The sequence below is a fragment of the Pristis pectinata genome, chromosome 5, assembly GCF_009764475.1.
Source record: "Pristis pectinata isolate sPriPec2 chromosome 5, sPriPec2.1.pri, whole genome shotgun sequence".
Taxonomy (NCBI): Eukaryota; Metazoa; Chordata; class Chondrichthyes; order Rhinopristiformes; family Pristidae; genus Pristis; species Pristis pectinata.
In genome coordinates this window covers 30,801,784-30,817,424 of record NC_067409.1, presented here as the reverse complement: position 1 = coordinate 30,817,424, position 15,641 = coordinate 30,801,784, and positions in this window count along the sequence as shown.

The window sequence follows — 15,641 nt, the reverse complement described above, 5'->3', positions numbered from 1 at the left end:
CCGATAGGATGCTTTCTATGGTGCAGCGATAAAGGTTGGTGAGTGTCAAAGGGGACTAGCAAAATTTCTTCAGCCTCCTGAGGATATAGAGGCTTTCTTGGCCGTGGCGTCTATGTGGTTGGACCAGGACAGGCTATTGGTAATGTTCACTCCTAGGAATTTGAAGCTCTCAACCCTCTTGACCTTAGCTCCATTGATGTGGAAAGGTGCATGTACACCGCCCCCTTTCCTGAAGTCAATGACCAGCTCTTTTGTTCTGCTGACATTGAGGGAATATCTCAGCAAGAACAAGGTCAAATGAGTTAAATTGGAGGAGTCATGCGATCAATCAACTGACAGTGGAATCCTTAGCAAGGCCGGCAGAAGAGAATTGCTGGCTGTACCTGCATTAACAGGACTGGAGAGCTGACCTGGCTCTATGCAGTTTATGACATGCTCAGGAATTGGCTGAAAAACTGTAGTTCCCCTTCCCATCATGCTTTGAAAGGGCAAAGGTTTCGAAGGCTCTGAATGCAGGCTGTGGGTTGTGAGCTGTGGGAAGCAGAGTACCTGAGTGATAATGACAGAGGGGGAGTCAGGTGACTGACCTGTTGTTCTTGATTATCCAAAAAATTACTCTTGACAATACTGTCATAAAATATATGTTCCTTATGTTTGAATTTTGAACTAAAAAGCTTTTAGAAATCATGACATACAGAAGTTGTGTACACATGGCATGGGTTTAGCTTGGTTTGACAGCAGAAGGTGCTGGGAAGCTATTTTTTATTATTTCTTCATCTGAACTGTACTCCATTGTAACTACTGAACTTCTATTTGATTGTCTGGAATGTAATTGAGAAATTGTGACTTTGGAACATGGAATTTATATCAAACAGCTAACACTGATACCAAATGGGGGGGGGGAACTGAATTAATGTTAGCCAAGGCTAAGAGGGTAGGGCAATAACAAAAGCAGTGTTGGGTAAAGGGGAAACCTGTAGTTTCCATTGTTTGACACAGTGGAATTTTACCTTAAAAGTGGGACTTCTCAAACTGTTTCTTCAGGTAGGAGAGGGGATCTAGTCACTCTTTAAAAAGGTCAACTGGTGGACCACTGAGACAGGAGCTGCAATCAGGGAAGTGAACTGGTGATTCACGGGAAGTGAGTTCCTGTGGGATCTAGAAACACAAGTTTAAATCCCGCCATGACAGATGGGAATTGAAATTCAAGTAACTGAATAAATATATATTCTTTGAAAAGCTAGTATAGGTTGAAACTGGAACCTTTGGGACCTAACTGGTGCTGGACCACAGAAATTGCCCCTGGTTATCTTCCTCTGAACAAGAGAACTGTTCTTTTCAAGTATGGACATTCCCCAGGTCATGTAGGGGTTCTGAGAACTGCTTGGAAGCCAACGTTTACGTAAGTCGGAAAAGCTGTAGGCTGAGATTGCGAAAGTTGCACTGGTAGGTTAATTAGCTGCAGATCTTAGTTAATTTTAGATCTTAGTTAGAATTTGTTGATTAGTATAGATATGTACTACAGATTCAAAACATGCTGGACTAGAGAGTTTCAGCCTGTGATGGTAGTCAAGAGGCTACCAGATTGTTGAAAGAAACCACCTGGTTTACCAGTACTCTTCACTAATAGTCCTTGCCTTTATTTGACTTTTGACTAAACAATGTGTTGACTTCATCCTGCTTTCTCAGTTTAAGTGCAATTAGGGATAGACAATAACCCTCTTTACGTTCACATCAAATGAATGAATAATTAAAGAGAATCACATTTCGGGCTTTTGAAAAAAAAGCATACTAAGAACCTGCAGATGCTAGAAATCTGAAATAAAAACAGAATACTGGAATACTTAACAGATCAGGCAGCATTTGTGGAGGGAGAAATGGACCGTTAGTCAGAATGTGATCTTGTCTGTCCAGGGTTTTATGCTCTCAAAATTTCAAGCATTGTCACACAGGACATTCCTTTCAGTTTGCTATTTATGTGTTACCATTGTCCAAGTTAACCTGAAGCTTACCTCTGTCAATCAGTTCCACTATGGGTGGAAAACCAATGATTAACTCAAAACTTCCAATTGAGAGCCATTTATGAGGCCAGATAAAATGAACATAGTATTTTGTGGCCAATTAGACTATTAGTACTGCATTATCCATAAATATCTCTGCCTTCATTATCACCCATTTACCTCAGTAATATGGCCATAAATTTGTTTGAAATTGTGAAGTTTGATGGTTCATTAATACTGGTGTCATTATGCCATGACTATTACAGTAATGGAAAATAAAAATGGAAATATACTTATTCTCACTGCCTGCTGTTGGGATCATGTATATTTATTAAATATATCCATGTGGACTTGAATTAGTTTATAAATAAAAATGCTGTAAAATTTATTTCAGAGTTCTATGCTACCAAAAGTGGCATATGGTATGGGGTGGGTAGGTTCTGGACAGCAGTGTGATTACCCATACTGCTGTGCAATCTTGGCACTCAATTTTTATAAATCTGTTTTACCAGGTTATTTATGCATTTACATTTCATGTCGGATTCAAATGGAAAACCACACCTTTTGGCATTAAGACTAAATATTCTGACTGTTTTAATTTTTTTCTGTGCGTGTGCATTTGAGTGAAAGCAATACTATACATTATAGCTGGAATGCACTATTTATTAGGTTTTTATTGCTGGCAGACTCCGTGATGAAGTTAATTTCTGTGTTCAATCTCATAAAGTTCCATTTTATCTAGAAAACTGAATTGTAATCTAAGATAATTTTGCCCCAAGCAGTGGAATATTTCAGATCACCCAGTTAAACTGGTTTGTATCTTTTCAATACAAACATATATCTGTTCACATCATTAGAATGGGATTTTGAAGCATTAAAATATCAGCAGGGTGTGCTTGTCTTGTCCACAGCACTGGTAATTTACCCCATTTAACAGGCATGTTTCTGGCAGTGATAGCCATCTCTCAGTTCATGGAGGCCAGGGCCTCTTGACATGCAGAAATATGGGTGTGATGACTTAATTCAGACCACCGAGGAAACTCAGTGCCAAGAAGCAGGTGGCCAGAGGAGGGTCTAGAAAGTGAGTTCATTTCTTTTTCAGCATTCTTTCTGAGATGATAGGTTCAGGAGGGCCATGGCCAATTCAAAAAAATTAGGCCTGCTTTTATCAATACACACAAAAAATGCTGGAGGAACTCAGCAGGTCAGGCAGCATTTATGGAGGGAAATAAACAGTCGACGTTTCAGGCCGAGACCCTTCATTAGGCCTGGAAAAGAAGAGGGCAGAAGCCAGAATAAGAAGGTGCGGGGAGGGGGAGGAGCACACGCAGGCAGGTGATAGGTGAGTTCAGGTGAGGGGGCAAGGTAGGTGGCTGGGGGAGGGGGAGAAGATGTAATAAGCTGAGAGGTGATAGGTAGAAGAGGCAAAGGGCTGAAGGAGGAGGAATCCGGTAGGAGAGGGCAGTGGACCATGGAATAAAGGATGGAGGAGGGGAGGAGTCAAGATGTGCAGGTCATCAAGGCGAGGGAAGGGAGCCTTGATAACTTGTCCATCTCCACTCCTCTCCCCTCCTCCATCCTTTATTCCATGGTCCACTGCCCTCTCCTACCGGATTCCTCCTCCTTCAGCCCTTTGCCTCTTCTACCTATCACCTCTCAGCTTATTACATCTTCTCCCCCTCCCCCAGCCACCTACCTTCCCCCCTCACCTGAACTCACCTATCACCTGCCTGCGTGGGCTCCTCCCCCTCCCCGCACCTTCTTATTCTGGCTTCTGCCCTCTTCTTTTCCAGGCCTAATGAAGGGTCTCGGCCCAAAACGTCGACTGTTTATTTCCCTCCATAAATGCTGCCTGACCTGCTGAGTTCCTCTAGCACTTTTTTTGGTATTGCTCCAGATTCCAGCATCTGCAGATTTTTTGTGTCTAGACCTGTTTTATCTCAGCTGTTTGCTTCTATGCCCGGCAGAAAATGATCTCCATTTTTGTCCCCAATCCTCTTCCATTCTGCCCAAGACCATTCTCAGATGTCCTTGTCATCAGTCTCCTGCCCTGTGCCCAACGATGTTGCTTTCGGTTAGTGATCTAATCTGGTTTAATTAAAAGAGGTCTGGTAATATATGGCAAGCCAACTGCTCCTATCATTGACTCCAGCTTTGCTGTTCACCCTGGGTTCAAATTTGAAATTAAATCCATCTTCTATTTTTCCTAGGAATGTTGGCTTGCATTGCTGGCTCAGACTACTACCAGGGCGGATAAGGAAGTCATGTCAAAGTTCAAAGTCGAGTTTACTGTCATATGCACAAGTACACATATGCACAGGTGCAATGAAAAACTTACTTGCAGCAGCATCACAGGCACATATCTGCAGCGTTCACAAGAAAAACACAATTTTTACAAGAAAGAACACAATTAGAACAAAGTCCATTTTAGTGCAAAGTGAGCCAAGTGGTCATAGTGTTGCTAAACTGTAGTGATTAGGGTTTTGCTGTTTGGTTAAAGAACTGAATGGTTGAAGGGAAGTAGCTGTTCTTGTACCTGGTGGTGTGGGCCTTAAGGCTTCTGTACCCACACTGGTGACCTTCTTCCAGGCTCCTGTGAATACCAATATTGATTGGCAGCGATATTGATCCTCTGGAGTGTACCTGTCACTCTCTGACTATCCCTTCCTCCTGGCATCCACTTCACATCTACAGCAATTAGAAAATCTAGATTGAGGTATTAAACCAGCATCCTGCCACTATGTTTGTGTTGTCCCTGTTCCTGACCTTAATCACCCCTGAAATCATTATTTCACATGAAGTAATAAGCCTAATCAAATGATTGGAAAGCATAAATTATATAATAACAGGCAGCAACTTTTCATATGTTAATCTCTGACTGCTAAAATATTGCAAAATTGAAAACCTATTCATCAGTAGTTAGGTGAGAGAATTTCTGTCAAATTAGAATTAACTCAGCTGCAGTGACTGATAATTATGTTCTTGATGTGGGGCCTAAGGACAAAAGTCCTATTTTGCAATTTCATTAAGGTTTAGATGATTTTTTGTTTGAGTGCTCTGAAAGCATAGACATACATACTAAGTATTTAGTGATCATGTCTAGGAACCAATTTGTAAGCAACAATATTTAACTAACAATCTCAGGTTTTATACTTTTATTTAATGGTATTTAATTTGGAACTACAAAACTTAATGAATTGGTTGATATTATTTCCAAAGGTTAGTACTTTGCAAAATATTTTGTTGCTGACAAGAGAAAAAGTGCAGGTGATTTATGGAGTCAGCCTGCTTCAGTCTTGAATGGTCCAGTTTTTCCTCTGTAATTGGAATTCCTTTTCTTTCAGTGGTACAGAAATAATGGATTAAAATGCTGCTCCTGCACCACTGAATAAAAAATATGCCTTGAACATTTTCTGCCCTTGTAATACTTATGACTTTCAACCAAATAATTAGTTATTATAGCTGATCTGTTGGTGGTTTGCACAGAAGATGAAGGCAGTGTTACAGCTCCTTCAGCATTGCCATTTCTGTAGAGTAAATAATCGCTTCTAATTCAGCTTGAGATTTTTATCTCACTTTATAGCACTTTGTTCAAATTCAAATCATACTCACAAATTTAGATTTAAACATTTCAATGTTTCCTTTCTCTTCCACCTCTTAATATTTATCAGTGAAGATGTTTTTCAGAAAGTCCTCAATTATATTCTGAAATGATCTGCAGTGATGCAGACGTGGGTGCAGGTGGCAGCAAAAACTGTGGGAGTGCAAACACAAATATGCCAGCACCTTACGTCAGTAGTATATTTTGTCATGAATTATGCATGATAACATAAATTTTGACATAACATTTGTGTCCTGCACAATCCATCTCTTATTTTCTAGTGCCATAGTACATTTACCATGTTAATTCTAATATACCTGGGCATTGATTTTAGACTGTGCACATGGAACTGCACACAAATTACAAAAGAGAAACAGAGTCAGTCCATGTTGGTGCTTATCCCCCACATTGTTCTGATCCCTGTTTCTGTACCTCTTTATTCCCATTTTCTTTCACACCTACCTGATGTTCTTGATTTGAGACTTGATTTTAACTCCAGGCAATCTGAATCTAATTCACAGCCTAGAAAATAGATTTTTGGTCTCATTTTACAGGCGTGTTTCCATCCAGATCTAAACAGAAAATGGTGGAAACACTCAGCCAATCAGGCAGCATTTGTGGAAAGAGAAACAGAGTTAATGTTTTAGGTCAGAGACCCATCATCAGAACTGCTGAGAGTTTCCAGTATTTTTTTTGTATTTATTTCAGATTTCCATCATCTACAGTTTTATTTTGATTTTTAACATAATGAGAATCCTAGCTACAGTATCAGTGCAATTTCCAGTGGGTCTGCTCGACCTGAATATCCTTCTCAGCCATCTGTCTTCAACCTGTGTCTGCGGTGTGATGGCAAGCAAGCCATGATCACAACCCACAGACTCAATCCCGGTGCTGACTAGGGTCAAGCAAGGCTGGGTCATTGCCCAACATTTTCTTCCATCTTTCTTGCCACAATGTTGCACCTCCTGCAAGCTTCCACTGGAATGGAGTTAAATGTACAGGCCAGACAGGAAACATGGACCAACTCTATCCCAGAACTAAGGACTTTCCAACCTTAAGGCATTGTATGCAGATGACATTTGTAAATGTGTATGTTCGTAGCCCAAGCTCCAAGTCTTAAATGGCTCATTCAATGAAGCATGCAAGAGAGTAGGCCTTACACTAAATATCTGTAAAACAAAGGTTCTCTACTAATCTGTACCCCTGCACAACACCACCCCTCTGACAATATAGATCCATGATAAAAACCTGGAAAACGTGGACTGCTTCCCACATCTCAGGAATCACCTCTCAATGATCTTTATCTTTAAAATATCTGATTCACGTTCCATTCAGTGAGCCACCATAGCTTTTGGCTATCTGAAGAAAAGAAAGCTTTAAGATGTAAATCTCAAACCCAGGACATAGTTTATGGCCTATCAGGCAGCAGTAATACCCACTCTTCTGTCTGCTTCTGAGAGACAGAGTAACTAGAGCATACACCTTGAAGCCCTGGGGGCAGATGACCAAAGCTGACCACACAAAATCCTCCAAATGTATTGGCTGGATGTGAACCAATGTCCCCAACATAGAGAGTCTAAGTACTGTACACTCAGTCAGCTGTGATGGACAGGCCATGTCACTTGCATGCCCAACCCTAGAGCCCCACCAGACTCCCAAAACAGGCACTGAGTTTGTTATGACAAGAGAGTACCAGGTGGACTGATAAAACAATTGAAGGAGAATAATCTCAAAACATCCTTGAAAAAGTGCAACGTTCCCATTGACTTGTGGGAATTTCTAACCTGTGGCTGCCCAGAATGGAGAAAGACCATATAGGATGGTACTGAGAACCTAGAATCCATGCATCAGGAACCTATAGAAGCCCAGCATAAATAGATGAAGAAGCACATCACCAAACTACCCACCAACTCACCTGCCCCATTTGTTACCAAGTCTGCAGATCCCATATTGGCTTCATCAATCACCCCAGAACCCCTAAACTGGAGTGGATGCAAGTCTGAGGGACCACCTAAGTAGAAGAAGGTGCAGCTAGAAACCTGCTTACAGCACATATATGCTTCTTAAAACATGTTTGCACACCTTAGCTGTCAAAAGGTGCAAGAAGGAAATAAATCAGTCTGAATTAAAGACAGAACAATACCTGCTCAGATATCCAATAAGAAAATGTCAGTGAAATGATGGAAATTCTTCCCAGCCAAGGGGAGAAGCAGCCTTAAACATCCAGATTGCCAAGCATGGTGAGAAATTGCCGAAATAATTGGCTCCAGCACCTGGAAACAATGAATCAGTAAACTAATAAGGGTAGCACGTGTGGGTACAACTCCTAATTCATCTCTCTCCTTTCAACAACACATTCTCAACCACCCTCCCATGCATCACATCCTTTAACACCCACCACAGTCAAACACCTCTCATTCCTAATAGTCCCCTTCCTTTCACAGTTTATAATGGCCACCAGGAGAACAACAGGCACCCTTTTCACTCAACATCTTCCCTACCTGATTCCACTTCCTTCCTCACACTCTCAACACCTGTAGATGCTCCACCTCTTAAGCTCATTCTTCCTTGTAGGAGACATTTACTGCTTTCTCCTTCCTCCCTGTAGGTCAAAATCGTAGGCACTCAAGAGCAAGAAGTAAGACCAGGGAATGACCTAGCAACCATCTCAAGGTAGAGCAATTTTGCTAGAAATCTGTGGCCACTTCAGAACTGACAGGGTAGAACATTTGGAGACCTGTGCCTTCACTGAACTGACCTTTAATGCCCAATCAGGCAGCTTCACGACACTGGTGAATTGGTTGTGTTGATAATAAAGAAAGGTGGTCTCAGGCAACAGAATGACATTGATCAGCTGGTAATTTGGGCAGGGCTATGGCAGATAAAATTTAATACCTGATAAGTGTGAGGTGATGCATTTTGAGGGAGTTACATAAGGGTAGGATATATACAATGAAAGGTAGGTCCCCAGGGAGTATTGAGAAACAAAGTGACTTTGGCGTACAAGTCCAAAGATCCTTGGAGATGGGAGCACAGCATATAGGGTGATGAAGAAGCCATACAGGATGTTTGTCTTCATTATCCAGGGCACACAATATAAAAGCAGGGAGGTCTGAAACAATTTTATATAATTTGGATAGGCCACAGCTGGAGTATTGTGTGCGGTTCTGGTTGCCATACTGTAGGAAAGTTGTGATTGCACTGGAGGGGGTGCAGAGAAATTTACCAGGATGTAGACACAAGAAACTGCAGGGTTTGGGCCCAAATGTTGACAATTCCTTTCCGCCCACAGATCCTGCTCGACCTGCTGAGTTCCTCCAGCAGACTGTTTGTTTCACCAGGATGTTCACTGGGATGGGATGTTTCAGTTACGAAGGGGGGATTTGATCGGCTGAGTTTGTTTTCCTTGGAGCAGAGGAAGCTGCGGGTGGCCTGATAAAGGTATGTAAAATTATGAGAGGTGCAGATAGAATATATAGAAAGTTCTTCCCATGGCAGAGGTCTAAGGCCAGAGGGCATACATTTACGGTGAGGAGTAAGAGTTTTAGAGGGGATCTGAGGCAGAGTTTTTCACTCCCATTGGTCACCTCTTCAGAAAACTCAATCAAATTCATGAGCCATGATTTCCCATGCACAAAGCCATGCTGACTATCCCTTTCCTTTCACTCCTTGCCTTTTCAAATGCTGGTAGATCCTGTCCCTCAGAATCCCATCCAGTAACTTTCCCACCACTTATGTTAGGCTCATTGGCCTGTAGTTCCCTGGCTTGTCCTTGCAGCCTTTCTTGAATAAAGGGACAATATTAGCCACCCTCCAGTCTTCTGGTACCTCACCATGGCTAAGGAAGATACAAATATCTCTGCCATAGCTAAATATGGGGAAAATGGACTAGCTCATGTAGACAACTTGGTCAACATAGACGAGTTGGGCCAAAGGACCTGTTTCTGAGCTGTATATCTCTATGACTCAGAGGGTGGTTGAAATATGGAACGTATTGCCTGAGAAGGTACTGGAAGCAGGTACTCTCGCAGCATCTGGACAAGCGCCTGAGTCACCAAGGAACAACACAGAAGGGGTGAGTTCTGCAGAGGAGCCTCCATCAACTCCTGTATTATTTCCAACACAGAAAATCCATCCCCACCACCCCTAACACATCATCCCCCCGCAACTCCAACCAATTTAGAGAGTGAGGTGGAAGAGTATCCACGTAATGAAACACCTAGCTTGAGTAAGCAGCAGAGAGGGTTCTGATACAATGTTGTACCAAAGTCTGCACATTATTCTCACCATCCCACATTCATTGATTGAATTGACTTCTTATCAGGAAAAAGTTTATCCCTAAAATGTACTGTTGTGTGAAAGATGAGAATATCAGATATGTTTTGGTATCATTTAATCCAATTCACCTAATTTTGCTTCATTCACCCAATGACCATCCAGTGCACTTGAATCAGGCTTTAAGGGAATCTCCCCTATGTACAAGCACCTGACATGGATCGCAATTTAACATTTTTGGAGCTGTCACAAACTTTACAGGGGATTGTGGAGAAAGCCCATTTATGCATGAAACTATTTCACTGCAAGCACAAACAGAAGCAAGAGGTTTCAGCCTCTCAGGTGCCAGATATGTTGATTTTCATTTAGTTTAATTGTGATGTGCTGATGTTTGTAGTGGCACAAACTTGACAACACTGAAAATAGGATATTTATAGTAGAAAACAAATTAATTCTGCTGTCATGTGGGATAGACTTTGTAACTTGACACCTGACTGAGGCAGTGATTTAAAGTTCTCTTGGTAATTGACTAGAACAGTTTGGTTGATCAATGTGCCAATCAAACAATGTTAATTTGCTCCTACAGTCTCTGGATTTAGTATAAAGTTCTTTTAATTCATCTTTCTCGGTTTTATTAATGTGCGTATAGTTTATCTCATTTCATTGACACTTTAACAGTACATTTTATTAATGTGTGCTCCTTGGTGCTTTGATTGCTTTGAAACATGTGGTATGCTTTGCACAGGAAGGGAGGAGCTGCTAGTAAACTGGTTGCACATGTGTAGTCAGCTCTAGGGATCAGGACAGTGGAATTGTTCCATTGGCTCAGATTAGGAGAAAGGATATGTTGATCTCTGCCTTGAACTTGGAGAGACCGTCAGCAGGACTGGGATAGAGAAGTGTAAAATCCTCTGTTAAGTTTTTAGGCAGGAAGTCTCCATGGTACACAAATTTTCAGGGATGTGAAAAAAATGCTGATTAGGGTCTCCTGCAAAAAGAACCCTCTTAGTTATTGCAAATAGATATTGCACATGTCTGCAGTTGTGCTCAAGGTGAAAGTGCAGCCACTTCACAATAAATGTTGAGGTGAACAGAGGATATAATGTGGAATTTTCCTTCCTAAGCATGGTGAAGGGATGCACTTAAAAATAATTAAGGATAATTGTGCTGAGTAGCTGGCCCTGCTCCTCTGGTATGAGTGCCCAAATCAATACAGGTTTCCTGATAAGCTAATTAATTTTAAATGAGTTTCTATTTAATTTCTTACTCTTCAAATGGTAGTTTGTATCTTATCTCAGCATAATTAAACTTGGAGAGTGTTTTACGGAAGCAAGGGAATATCATACAGATTTTGCTAGATTTGAAGGCTGAGAGTTGCCTTTGCCATTTCTCTCAGATGGACTAAGAAGAAGGGTACAACCTAATTTTGGTGTATGTCATCAATGAGTAACTCCTAACTTTATATTCCCGGGAATTAAGAAGTTCAAGGTGGGACTCATTCAAAGGTTTCAAGTTATTAAGTGGAACTAACAGTGTTTATTCCAGCTGGTTGGTAAACCAATGATTAGGACATGGTCTAAAAATTAAGAGCCAGGCATTTCTGGAGTGAATGTGGGACATTTTTTACATTAAAATGTCATGGAAATTTGAGACTCTGTTCTGTAACATCAATTGACTTTTGGTCAATTATAAACTTTGTCCTAAACTGATAATGTTTGGCTAATCATGAGTATTAAGGCACATGTGCCAAAAGTGGAAACATGGATACAAATGGAGTTAGGGTCACAGACTAGCCATGAATGGGAGAGCAGACATGAAGGCAAAATGGGCTATTCCTGTGTCTATATCCCATGTACCTAGGGCACTAAACAGGGTTCAAGATATCATAGGCTGTCTGCGATTTTCTGAAATGCATTCACATTGAAATCAGGTATCTCACCAAATCTGGGCTGACAAGTGGCAGATGGAGTTCAATCCGGAGAAGTGTGAGGTGGTACACTTTGGAAGGACAAACTCCAGGGCAGAGTACAGGGTAAACGGCAAGGTACTTGGCAGTGTGGAGGAGCAGGGGGATCTGGGGGTTCATATTCACAGTTCATTGAAAGTTGCCTCACAGGTAGAAAGAGCAGTTAAGAAGGCCAATGGGATGTTGGCTTTCACAAATCGCGGGATTGAGTTTAAGAGCCGTGAAGTGATGATGCAGCTTTACAAAACTCTAGTTAGGCCACACTTGGAGTACTGTGTTCAGTTCTGGTCGCCTCATTATAGGAAGGATGTGGAGGCATTGGAGAGGGTGCAGAGGAGATTTACCAGGATGCTGCCTGGATTAGAGCGTATTGAATATGAGGAGAGGCTTAAGGTGCTAGGGCTTTATTCACTGGAAAGGAAGAGGATGAGAGGAGACATGATAGAGGTATATAAAATATTGAGAGGAATAGATAGAGTAGACAGTCAGCGCCTCCTTCCCAGGGCACCAATGCTCAAGACAAGAGGGCATGGCTTTAAGGTTATGGGTGGGAGGTTCAGGGGAGATGTCAGGGGGAGATTTTTCACCCAGAGAGTGGTTGGTTCATGGAATGCACTGCCTGGGGTGGTGGTGGAGGCAGATACATTGGACAGGTTCAAGAGCTTGTTGGATAGGCATATGGAGGGATGTGAGATTAGAGGGGACATGCGGGAGGAAAGGGTTAGGTAGTGTGAGGGTGGTTTGACGGACGGCACAACATGGTGGGCTGAGGGGCCTGTTTTGTGCTGTATGGTTCTATGGTACATGAGGTCCTCAGGGAAGCTTTGTAGGCTTAAACATCTTCAGCTATTTCAACCTTCTGTTCATCATGTTCAGAAATGAGGATTTTCATTGATGAATACACTCCTTGCATTACTCAAATTTGCATTCAGCAGAGTCAGACCACATAAAATTCTACCACTCAATGTCAGCAAAATTCTACTACTCAATGTCAGCAAATGATCATCTTCAACAAAAACAGGTCTAACCACTTCCCCTCGATATTCAGTGAAATCGCTATTGCCAAATCACCCACCTTCGATGGCAAGGGATCCATTGAACAAGATTTTAACAAGACTGGTCACTGGGGCTACCAAAGCTGGTCAGAGGCTAGGTACCTTGCAACAGAGAGCTCACCTCCTGTTTCCCTACACCCTTTCAAAAATCTAAAAGGTGTAGATCAGAAGTGTTTTGGAATCCAACAACATTGTAAAAGTATGGCACCAACCAGGACAAAATAGTCTACTTGATCATCATCCAATCCTCCATCTTAAACATTTACTTCCTCCAGCATCAGCAGTGTGCACTATCTACAAGACATACTGTAGCACATCAACAAGGCTTCTTCAACTGCTCCTCTCAAGCCTGTGCCTTCTGTCATCTAGTTGTGTGTAGGTGTTTTGGAACTTCATCGTCTTTAGTTTTACACACAAATCATACATCATCCTTACATGAGCATGTATTGCTGTTCTTTCATCATCCCTGCGTCAAAGTTGTGAAATTCCCGACTGAATAACACTCTGTGAATATCTTCTCCCTATGGTCTACACCTTCACGAGAGCAGTTGGGGATGGGCAATAAACACTGGTCTTTCTAGCGACCTCCAAGTAAACTACCTCATTCATCCACACAAGGTCAAATCACACAAACAGTTTTCTTAGCAGACTCATAAACATAATCGATTATTTTCCCAAAAGGATTTAATTTAATATTGGCAACAGGTTTGCTCTTGGCTTTCTCTGCATACTTCTTTTGTTCTACTTCAAAACATGCAAAACTAGCCTTTTGTTTGATTTCCTGAGGCAGTATGACATCTGCTTGTGATACTCTTGTCAAAACAAAGTCTTAATCATGAAAAGTAGGTATTAACTGATTCCCATTTGACACTTTGCACTAACAAGAAAGCCACTTAGGATAAAACAGCTGTCTTTCTATTTTACAGGATTTTATTTCAGTCTGGGAGGAACATTTTTTCTGGCTGCTATGTGTCAGCAACATCATAAATATAGTGGGAAGATTTTTTTCTCTCGCTTATTTCTGGCGAAATAACAAATCTGTTTTCTTGAACTGCTTTTATAGTTTTCCTCGGAATAGCAAGTGCAAGGATGATGATTTTTGTCTCATGTCTGCCCTGTTTCCTGGTTAGAATGGGATGGTAGGAGCATGAAAATCAGTGATATTTGCAAACAGGTACAAACATTGTAAAAGGTCTATCGAATGGAGTCTTCCAGTGATCCTCAAAATAGACTCCCAGTGCTCCTTCACAAAATAATGGGAGACTTATTCAAACATTTAAATAGAGTTATACACTCAGGTAGATTCTGACTAATTCTTGTGCATTAATACATTGGTTGTTCCTTGCCATGGAATGACCATGTAGCATTTTTATAAAACATACAGTGCTAACTATGGTTATATTGGGAAAACTAATTCAAAATTGTTCAAGATAAACTTAATGTTTTCTATATCCACATATGTGTTGATGTATTAATATTTCTGGACTGAAAGTTAAATTTATTGATCACATGTTCCCAAAGGAGGCCAAAAAATGAATGGTAGGTCCTTAGGGAATGTTGAGGAACAGAGAGCCCTTGTTGAATACATCCCTGAACGTGGCAGTATGGGTAGATAAGGTGGTGAAGAAGGCATATGGGATACATGTCTTCTTTAGCTAGTACATAGCATATAAGAGCATAAGGGTTATGACACAGCTATCTCAAATATTGATTAGGCCACAGCTGGAGTACTGTGTACATTTCTGGATGCCACAGTAGAGGAAGGACATCATTGGATTGGAGAGGATGCAGAGGAAATTAACCAGGATGTTGTCTGGGATGGAGCGTTTCAATTATGAGCGGAGACTGGATAGGCTGGGCTTACTTTCTTTGGAGTGGAGGAGGCTGAAAGGGACCTGTTAGCAATCTATAAAATTATGAAGGACATAGATAGGATATATAATAAGAAACTTCCCCACAGCAAGGTATCTAAAACTGGAGGGCATAGGTTTATTGTAAGGCTAAGAGGTTTAGAGGGGGACCTGAGGAAGAAATTTTTCATGCAGAGGATGGTTGGATTCTGGACCACACTGCCTGAGTGGGTGATGAAAGTGGGTACCCTCACAGCATTGAAGTAGCTTCTAGACAGCATTTGAGTTGTCAACACAGAAGGCTATGGACCAAGTGCTGATAAACAGGATTAGTATATATAGATATGTGATGGTCTTATATGGACTGAAGGGCTTGTCTGTGTAGTCTATGACTCCACGATGCTATGACTCTTTATCACTGTGTGAAAATGGAATGGATCAAAGATTGGGCTACAATGCCACAAAGATCAAAAGTTTGACTTGCTTTGTGTGGTTCAGTGAGATTACTAAATTTACCTGTTGATCTGTGAGTTCCCCTTTACTATTGCCTTTGAGTAATAAATTATGTTTATAGTGTGTGGTGACAATAGATTGATAACTCCAGAATAAGTTCCCTGTTTAGTTTCTGAAGGTATTAAAAGAAAATGGTATGAATCCTCTTGGGTATTGTTCATGGAGTGATTTCTTCAATTCTCCAATTCTATCAAATGCTAGTCTTTTTTAATTAGATTTAAAAATTCCTCTTCATTCACAGTAGGTACAGCTACATGAGGCCTGCCAGATCCATTTCCTTCCTTCATTAGGAATGATCCCTGATGGTGGCTAGATTCCCAAAAGGAATCTACAGTATCTGTAGGCTCTTTGGTGTTGCTGTGTGTGATGGAGGCGGAGCTA